Source organism: Hordeum vulgare, chromosome 3H, assembly GCF_904849725.1.
Source record: "Hordeum vulgare subsp. vulgare chromosome 3H, MorexV3_pseudomolecules_assembly, whole genome shotgun sequence".
Taxonomy (NCBI): domain Eukaryota; kingdom Viridiplantae; phylum Streptophyta; class Magnoliopsida; order Poales; family Poaceae; genus Hordeum; species Hordeum vulgare.
In genome coordinates, this window is record NC_058520.1 from 210,287,464 (window position 1) to 210,296,132 (window position 8,669).

General features: G+C 42.3%; 1 long non-coding RNA gene across 4 annotated transcripts; it reads right to left on the reverse strand.

Moving 5' to 3' along the window:
- Positions 1 to 1,402: 1,402 nt before the first annotated feature.
- On the reverse strand, positions 1,403 to 5,363 carry LOC123439807. Of its 4 annotated transcripts, none has more exons than XR_006630168.1 (4): positions 5,055 to 5,363; positions 4,547 to 4,711; positions 3,784 to 3,893; positions 1,403 to 1,661 (listed from the first exon to the last, which is right to left on the reverse strand). It is a non-coding gene; the product is annotated as an uncharacterized LOC123439807 (long non-coding RNA). The 4 variants fall into 4 exon arrangements; XR_006630169.1 differs by having other exon boundaries at positions 4,547 to 4,664; positions 5,055 to 5,361; XR_006630170.1 differs by lacking the exon at positions 4,547 to 4,711 and having other exon boundaries at positions 5,055 to 5,355.
- Between the last annotated feature and the right edge of the window lie 3,306 nt (positions 5,364 to 8,669).

Genomic DNA, 8,669 nt, shown 5'->3' on the forward strand with positions numbered 1-8,669 from the left:
CAAGACCCTATGAGAGTAAATCCAATGGTGGACCATGTTGCACAACACGGTGGAAAACGTAAGCAAGCATCAGGTTGTGTGCTCCTTCAAAGCGGGAACTTGGTACCGGGAACTCATCCTCAAGTTTGGCCGATCGGGGGATGTGTCCCTTAGTCGAGCAATGGAAATCGCCAACCGATATGCGAATGGAGAAGAAGAAGATTGCCTCCCGAGCAGCAAAAGCCGAGCCAGCGAAGCCCCTCAACCGGGCAACTCCGGGAAAAAAAAAGCAAAAGGGTTACCCATCGGGCAAAGCCGAAGTAGCTGTTGTCCCAGGACAGAGCCAAAGCAAGCCCAAGAAGAAGAAGAAAGATTGGGCAGACAAGAAGAAGGCCGAGTCCAGAAGCCACCTTATGAACTAGCCGTTTTTGTTCCATGCCAGGTAGGACAAGGAGGGGAGATCATCCCCACCAAGCACATGGCTCGAGACTGTCACCTGCTACGGCAGGAGATGGGCGGAGAACCCTCCGGGGATAAAGGTGATGAGGACGATCAATAGGCTACCCGCGGGTATACGAACATCGAGAAAGTTCTCATGATCTTCGTTGATGTCGAGAGCAAGATCCGATTGAAAGTCATCAATCAGGAGGTAAACATGGCGGATCCGGCTACCACAAAGTACCTCGATTGGGCAAAGACGCCCGTCATGTTCGACCAGTCGGACCACCTGGCCAACATCGCCACCCCTAGGAGGCAGGTGTTGGTTGTCGATCTGGCTGTCAAAGGGGTCCGACTGTGAAAGGTCCTCATGGACGGCGGCAACAGCCTCAACATCATGTACGTCGACACGCTCAGAGCGGTGGACACACACTACAAGAAATATGGTCGATAATGACCCACCATTACGACCTTTTTTGATCAAGAAATATGGTCAAGAAATATGTTCAAAAAATTGTCATTGGTATCATATTACGACCTTTTTTGATTAAATTCAGAGCGTCAACAGTTGGCCGTCAATAACAAACAAACATGACCTTTTTAGTGTTTTGGTCAAGTATGATTTGACCAAAAAAATTAGGTCATAAAATCTTTGACCAATTTTTGTGGTCATTACATGTGTACGTGAGCCACAGAGGATCTGACATGGTATCAACCACGTGGCTAAGTTGATGACATGGCAGATCAACAATGACTAAAAAATAAGGTCACAATTTTACTAGCCCTATACAAATCAGGCACCTAAATGGGCCAGGCCCAACAATTCATCCCATTTTTCATTTGGATTTCATTTTTGTTCTATGTTCATAAACCAATATTTGATATTTCATCCCATTAATATTTTTTTATCTAGGACGAGGCCTTATTTTTGCACAATTTCTATATGCTAGGCATCGTAGAAAAGTCCAACGAAAAACACATTACGATAAATAATTCCGTTCATTTCAACAATACGCATCATGACAGATACTTTACAAACATGCATCACATAAAATACTTCATCCTTCAACTCCTATACAAATCCAATTAATGTTAGTATTGTACACTCAATACATTGCACACAGCTGAAATCACTATGGCTTCAATGGAGCACATTAAAGAACACAAATTAAATTGTTCACAACATTGCCCGTTTTCCACTGTTCCACTTCATCTGAGTGGCCAATTATGAATTGATGGACATCCTGACATTAAAAAGAATCAAAAATGTGAAGAACATACAGACGGGAATATTGTAAGGTTAATACACAATAAAGTGAGGTTAACACAAGTATTATTTCCAAATCATACAATGCCAACCTAAAATAAAATTCCAGCATGAAACTATACTTTTCTAGGTGCACATCAAGTACTATTTTGAGTTAACCACAAAAAGTATTGACCAAGTTAAGAGTTCAATTCCCATACGCTATCACGTAGTAAGGAAAAGTAACTTTTTAGGAACCGAAGAAAGAAAACTTTCCTTTCATAGCACACACAGGATGAGCCCAAGTCGCATACATATAAAAAGTGCAACAAAGGAATGCATGCCTAACAAATGACCTTACGGGAAGAAAAAACCTTTGGAAAAAAATGGAAGAAAAACTAGACACGCACACCTAAATCTGTCAACTGGCCAGCCTCCTAGCATGTATAGGTGCATAACCAATTAGACTACAATGATACTCACCAATTAGACTCCCATCTGACACACGCAAGTAAGAAAAATGTTTGCAGGGGTGAAACTAACAATTCAAAATTATATATACAAAATTCATGGGTTTGTGCAATCTGAGCAGAACAAATAAATATAGAGTAAACGGATGCTGCTCATTCTGATTAGGTCCGACACCTTAGATAATTTTGTTATTCCATATGCTTTGTCAAACATTTATACCTTTCCCCTTGATCTTGAGAAAACATATGCGAGCGGGCCTGAATGTGGATATAGAAAACAGATGTATGAAACCACAAAAAATGCAATGACACATGCTTACACGAAAGGCAAATACTATCATTCTTACTTCTAAAAGACCATATTTTAATGTAACCAAGTCTAATCTCAACTTTCTAGAAACCCATTGATAGCAATCTTATTCCGAAAGAAACAGATGATTAAGCATGGTGGATAAGAGTTATTAAGAAGAAATGACAGCGTATTTATAGAACGGGCGTGTCATACACATACGAGGAGATGTTAGTTAACTGCAATTTATTAACAGATGAGTTCCACAATTGGAAATAGTGACACTTCAAAGAGTTATATACCATCTAGGTTGCTCTGCACATAAGCCTAATTACATTTAAGTGTAATATTTGGATATGAGCTGCAACTATAATTCGAAAAAATACTGGCCTTACCACGAATATTTGTAACATGCCATTACCTCATATATTCTTAATTATGTTATCAAAATATCAACACGCGCTTTAAATTCTACGTTCTGACTGAAGACCTGTATGCTCTCTCTTCTAGTATTCACGGTGAGACATGCCATAATGTTCCATCTTACAAAGTTCCATGTTAACATAGAAACTAATTAGAACAACCTGGCATGGTAAACTGTACAAATAAAACTAACTACCTTCAATGTCTAATCATCAGATAAAAAGGGGCTCCACTGCTAGGATAATTTTGCTAGTGTAACTATAACCTTGGTGCTTTTATTTGAAACAAAAAAGAGCAAGGACTCAACAAAAAATCCCAACTTTCAGATCGTTCAAGTGGAAAAAACTCCCAGCCAAACTCTTATTGATATTTGTTTACGCTAGTTTTGTTTTTTCATCTTCTAATCTAGTCTATGTGGACTAGTTTTTTCACTGCAGTATAGTTTCACATTGGTCTATAGGTCAAAGTGTCTAGACCGGCATATCCGAACGCTCAGCAATACAACTTTCTCTCCATGTATGTCATGGTCAAAGTAGGTTAGGTCATTATCATGGTGGTAAATCCATTATATAAGTTAACCGTAAAGGAAAACTACATAAAATTCTGGTTGGTTCAAGCCTTCCATAGGAGACGAACGAATGTGATAAGAATAAATTACCTAAAGTAGATTATATAGTTGAAAATCAGATCACGTTTTGAAGGAGAATTTCTCATATAGCATATAATACTTTTCATATTCCGATTTTTCAGATTGTATACATGACACAAATCCATCTCCTACACGACTCTCTCGCAACTATCTCCTACAACAGTTAATTCAGCATCATCCGCACACAAATTTTACATGAATTCCACTTCCATGTGGTCTAGAATAGAATATAAATGTCGCAGTGGAAGATATATGTATATAGAAAGGTATTGCACTAATAAATACTAACCCATTGGACGTCCTAGCTTCCTGATCGCAATTCATTGTCTTGTCCCCGTACCTATTTGAGTACTTTCCAATGTGTGGCGACGACAACGATGAAGGAAGCTGGTAGTTCCTCTGTAACATAATCCCGTACAATGCGAAATCCAACTTTATTAATCGATTAGCAATGTCTCAATACACAGTAGCTAGCTAGCTAACCATCACATTGATCAATTCTGGCTATATACAACACACAACGCACGTACGCTGAATCGATGGTTTGATTACAGGCTTTAGTACCAGTGGACATGTACATGTACTAAGTACGGACGTTGGCATCCAACACACACCACTATAGACTATACACGTATGCATGGGCATGCAGTATGATGCGACGATTCCTACATGAACGGGCAGCAGTCGCCAGGTGCGGGCACACCTGAAAGGACTGGGGCACGATCACGTACACCACTAGCGGCGCGCGGGGCGGCGTAGTGCAGTCCTACCTGACAAACGTTCAACTCCATAAATAGGATACGACTCAGTTTTTATATGAATTTCGAAATAGTAAATAAAATAAAATATTAGATTAGTTTTCTTTAAATATTTTTTACTTATATGGTTAAAATATAATATTGATGCTAGTTTCTGTAGATAATAGCAAAATTGTGATGTTCAATGGTAAAGCCATGTTCTTAACACAACACATTAGTTCGGTATCCTATTGGCTAAGCTTCAGATATAAGTATAAAACTGACAAATACTTGGATGATGATAGCATCAATCACCTTTTCTCTGTACATGTTCCTCAGTCTCGTAGACTCTGCGTCCATGGGCTGATCTAGGCTTTTCTACAGCTCCAACATCGCCCCCTTGCCGGTGTCCTCATTCGTCGAAGGGGTAAAACTACAAGTGCAGGGTCGACTATATCTAAATTTTCTACAGCTGATAGCCTGATACACATCAATTAGTATAACTATAGACTTTTTTTGCAGAGGAATACAACTACAAATTGATATAACTTTTATATGAATTTTTAACAGTACAACTACAAGTGCGGGCTCGACTATGTCTGAATTTTCTACAGCTGATAGCCTGATACACATCAATTAGTATAACTACAAACTGATGACTCGAGCATAGGAATAGGGACAAATACGTTTGAATCTGCAAGAACAATTTGACTACTTGAGCATATGAATCAGGATTCGAACTTAGCCTGAATCAACAAGTACGTTTGACTACTTGAGCATACGAATCGAGACAAATTGGAAGCGAAGGCATGGAGGGACTTACCACTGAAGTTGGTCACTGGCTCACTGCCGTCGACTGTGCATGCGTTGACTCCGGCCCGGCAGCTCGCATGTCTCCTCATACAGCAATCGGCGGCTCGCACGTCTCCTCGGTGCTTCGCTACACGCTACAACAACCGGCGAGTGGCAGCTCGCGCGTCTCCCATCATGCGTGAGGCGTCACGAGCAGGTGGAGGCGCCATCATCCGCCGCTACCGCTGAAAACTAGGGTTAGGGAGAGCCAGCGAGGAGGGTCGAGGGAGAGAAGAAAAGGAGTGAACTAGGCTTAGGGCGAGGAGGCTTTTGTGAGCCGGGAGGCTTGTCTGCGAGTGGGGAGTTGGGCTTGGGCCGGGTGGCCGGCAGGCCGCACAAGTGCTGAGGTGCAGCCATCCTGCTCGTGTTGTGTACATCGAGTAATATGGCTACTTCGGGTTTTCACACCTACTAACCAAACCCTTATCCAAAAATTGAAACGTTCTAAAACCATAACCGTACTGAAGACTGAAACCCGAATTAACCGACATTTCGGGTATTATAGTTCGGTTCGGGTAACGTTTTCGGGTACCCAAACGCCCAGGCCTATATTTATGTATGGTTCGGCTGGCAACCCTAGCTAGTTTCGTGGGCTTCAGCCCATTATCAACGGGTGAGGTTGATCCAAATGTCTTCTATTTAAAAAACTTTGTCACAAAAAATCTTTTTAGAAAACCAATATAAATCTTATGTTTCTAAAAATATATTCTAAAAAGTATATATATGCACGTAAAATTAGTAGGGTATCCAGACTATCAAAATTGATGATTATGCCTAGTCTTTGTGACACTCGGTAAAGGATAAAATGCAAGCATTGCCGAGCCACTTAAAAGAGAAGTGCATGCATGAATGGACTATGAGAAAACGGCGAAAATAGGTTTGCCCATTGTTTTCGGAATACTCGCAAACTTTGTGTATAATTGAAAGAGGACGGCGGTGAGCCCGCGGCGCACTTTCTTATCGTGTCCCTCGACCCATAACCGCCCTCGCGTGGTCCGGTGATGAGGTCAAGGGCATCGTTTTATTTGGATTCAATAATCCCAGTAAACATCACAAAATTTAATAGAAGTATTGAAAAATATTGAATACTCAAAAGATTGAAAATGTTTTAGTATTAAAAGAATATCTCTGTGTATATGTCTTTCTCCACACTATTTAAAAGGACCTAAGGTTTTATCTTAAACTATGGTTTCTCCCACCACCCCTTCATCCAAACTCCCAACCTTCACCTATCTGTTTTCCGTTTTTTCATCCCCTTTTCATTTTCATAAGAAAAGTAACCTAATAAACCAAATCAATATATGGTATAGCAATGAGTAAACGGTCCATAAATGGAATTTTTCTTATAGTAAAACCTCGACGTGTATGACATCTCGAATAACCCAATAATGACAATAAATTCACGTCCCACAGGCAAATAGATATGAAATATTTTATGTTTTGGCCCTCATATGATATGTGGGCCTCATCGCCCAGTTAGAATACATTACTACACTTGCACTTTGCAGTCCGAACATAGGAAGAATTGACAAGTAGGCTCGACACATAGACAAAATTGTCGATGTGTCATCTGGTCACCTCCAGCCAGAGGACTATGACCTCGTAATTTGGTCATGACGAGTTGAGAATAAGATCATCAACAATGCCAGTAAGCTTAATGACCATTTTTCTAATAAGATTATGACCTCACGGGCACAAATGGTCATGATATTTTGGAGTCTAGACCCTCGCAGACTCTCGATGACCTATTTTTGAAATTTGGTCATAGATCTATGACCAATTAAAACCCCGTCACTATTTTTTGTCATAAATGAGTGTTTTTCTTGTAGTGATACCATTGTCCGAGTTGAGCAAGAGTAACATGCAGTTCCACGGCGTCATCCCCGGGAAGAAGGCCGAATCACTCAGTCAGGTCACCCTGAATGTCATATTCGGTGGTGAGAAGAATTACAAGAAGGAAAGACTTACCTTTGAGGTAGTTGACTTCCGAAGCGCTTATCACGCCATCCTAGGTAGGCCTGCATACATGTGTTTCATGGCCCATCCATGTTACGTGTATCTTAAACTTAAGATGCCAGGGCCGAAAGGCATGATTACAGTGACCGACCATTGGAAGGTCGTTGAAGAATGCCTACAATAGGGTTCTCAGATCGCCAACGAGCAAGTCCTAGCAGTTGAGCTCGAAGGGCACAAGAAAGCAGTGGATAATGATGACTTACTCACGTCCAAACAAGCGGCTACTGAATCCGCCTTTCAGTCGGCCGGTGAGACCAAGCAGGTTCACGTCCACCCAACTGACCTGAGTGCCTCCAGGACAAACACCTCCACTTCAGTCGATGACAAATAGGAAGCCGAGCTCATCCAATTCCTCCGTGAGAACTAGGACATCTTTGCATGGAAGCCTTCTGACATGCCGGGTGTTTCCAGGGAGCTGGCTCAGGACAGCCTCCGACTGTACTCTAAAGTCAAGCCCGTCAAGGAGCACTTGCGCCGCTCCTCCATGGAGAAGCGCAAGGCAATTGGCGAGGAGATCACTTTGCTCCTAGATGCCGAGTTCATCCATGAGGCGTAACACTCCGAATGGTTGGCGAACGTGGTCATGGTACCCAAGAAGAACAATTCACTCCGTATGTGTATTGACTTCAAGAACCTCAATCAGGCCTGCCCGAAGGACCATTTCCCTTTACCTCGAATAGATATGATCATAGATTTAACTGTTGGATGTCAGTGCATGTCATTCCTGGATGCATACTCAGGGTACCACTAGATCTGAATGTATGGACCCGATGAACTAAAAACAGCCTTCATCACCCCATTCGGGTATTTTTGTACACCATCATGCCATTCAGCCTAAAAAATGGTGCGGCCACTTTTCAGCACATGATCCAGAAGTGTCTGCATGAACATATCAGTAGGAACGTCGAAGCGTGCATGGATGAGATCGTGGTCAAGTCCAGAAAAGGTTTTGACCTCTTCACCGACCTTGCCGAAATCTTCGTGAACCTCCGGCGCTACAGGATCAAGCTTAGTCCAGCCAACTGCACTTTCAGAGAGCCTGCCGGTAAGTAACTCGGTTTCCTTATTTCCGAATGAGTTATTGACGCCAACCCAGATAAAATCAGCGCCATAGTCCAAATGAGATGCCCACAGCGCATCCATGATGAGCAGAGGCTTACGGGTTGCCTCGCGGCTGTGAGCCACTTCATCTCAAGACTTGGCGAGAAGGCACTACCTCTTTACCGATTGATGAGGAAATCCGAGATATTCGAGTGGACCAACGAAGCGCAAGTCGCTTTCGACCAACTCAAAGCTTTGCTACCCACCCAGCCGGTGTTAGCTGCTCCGAGCATCCAGGAGCGCTCACTCCTGTACATTCCCGCCACTAGCCATGTGGTCAGCACCGTCCTCTCCGTGGAGCGTGAAGAAGCGGGCATAGCATACAAGGTACAAAGGCCCATTTATTACATCTCACAGGTACCGACTCCCTCCAATAAAGGTATCCGCATTACGACAAGCTGGTTTATGGTATATATATGACCGTGAAGAAGGTAGTCCATTACTTCCAAGATCACTCGGTCACCGTCAT